Source organism: Austrofundulus limnaeus, unplaced genomic scaffold, assembly GCF_001266775.1.
Source record: "Austrofundulus limnaeus strain Quisiro unplaced genomic scaffold, Austrofundulus_limnaeus-1.0 Scaffold150, whole genome shotgun sequence".
Lineage (NCBI taxonomy): Eukaryota > Metazoa > Chordata > Actinopteri > Cyprinodontiformes > Rivulidae > Austrofundulus > Austrofundulus limnaeus.
In genome coordinates, this window is record NW_013952552.1 from 997,293 (window position 1) to 998,815 (window position 1,523).

Sequence of the window (1,523 nt, forward strand, 5' to 3'; positions counted from 1 at the left end):
GGAGAGGGAGGTCTGGGCCTCCCTTCTGAAGCTGCTGCCCCCGCGACCCGACCCCGGATAGGCGGAAGAAAATGGATGGATGGATGGATGGTGCTTATATCCAGCAGACAGACAGGGCACACCATGGACAGGTTACCATTTATTGAGGTTACAATTTATATGTGGGAAGCCTCAAATTACATTCAAGAATACATCATAGCCTTCAATGAAAACAGGCAAAATAACATGAATTATTAATTAATGCATCATTTAGTGAACAGGTAAAATTAAAAAAAATATATTTGTTTGATCCAACCATCCTTGAAGGCTTCTTGTGTGAGCTTTGTCTTAAGAACAGACTTCCAAATTTCCCTTTGCCGTTACATTGTTTTAATACTCGTGTCTCCTCCAAAAAATAAAAATAAAAAATAAGTCGCTGACGACCCCTCCTTTATATTTGTTTAACCTACCTGTCTTTATTTCACTCAAGCCTCTGTCATCCCAGCTGTCTTCCTTTTCCTCCCATTCCCATCCCTCTCTCCCCTTCCTCATCAAGTTTGTCAGCCTGTCAGATTTTTAAATAGGCTGAGGCAGCACAGTGTTGATGTTGATTTCATACATGTCATGCGACACAATTGCTTTAATAGTGCCATGAATAGATTTCATGGAGAGTTGGTCGGATTTATTAGAGAGGCAGTTTAGTGACACAAAGAGGCTGTCATTCCTGTTTGGCCTTCAGCTCCAAAGCTCTTATTAGCAGATGAAGCACTTGACAATCCTGCTCTAGATAAGTGATGCTTTATTGAAATTATTTTTTTAAAACTTGTTTTTTTTTCTTTTACTTATTTACTATAGATGCAAATATTGAGTTTTATACGTTTTCTTTTTAAGTCACTTTTTTATATGTAGGATTTTTATAAGTAGGTACAGTAGGTGGTCAAGATTCATAGTGATCATCAAAAAATGAGCAATCAAGTTTTTTTTTTCAAAGAATTTGGAAAGATTTTCATATTGATATTTGGTTGGGCTGGTGTGATCTTTAGATCTAGAGCCATGATTCTCAAAAAGTTGGAGAGCTTGGTCGTTTTTTTTTTTTTTTTTTTTTTTTTTTTTTGGTGTTTGGACTGCTTCTCTAAGCAGTAGAGACCTAGCCTGGTTTTTTTAAATTGTTATTAAAAATTCAAAAACTTTGAATCTAAAGAAATTCTGAAATGCCTGAGGCAGTCATAGCATTTTGACTTTTACACCCTTATTGAGTCTGCCACTTTACCTGAATCAAGATTCTCCAATTATTTTTCATTTATTGTAAATCAGTTCTCACAATTTTACTATAATATAGTTGTTAGGTAATAATAAGACTACCTGCACTAATTATTTTCCTGTTATTGGGACCAATACTGATATTTAAATTATGTCTGCTGTAAACTATCAAACATTCAAAAATGTGGTTCCTAAAAAACTCTCTCTCTCTCTCTCTCTCTCTCTCTCTCTCTCTCTCTCTCTCTCTCTGTCTCTGTCTGTCTCTCTCTCTCTCTCTCTCTCTC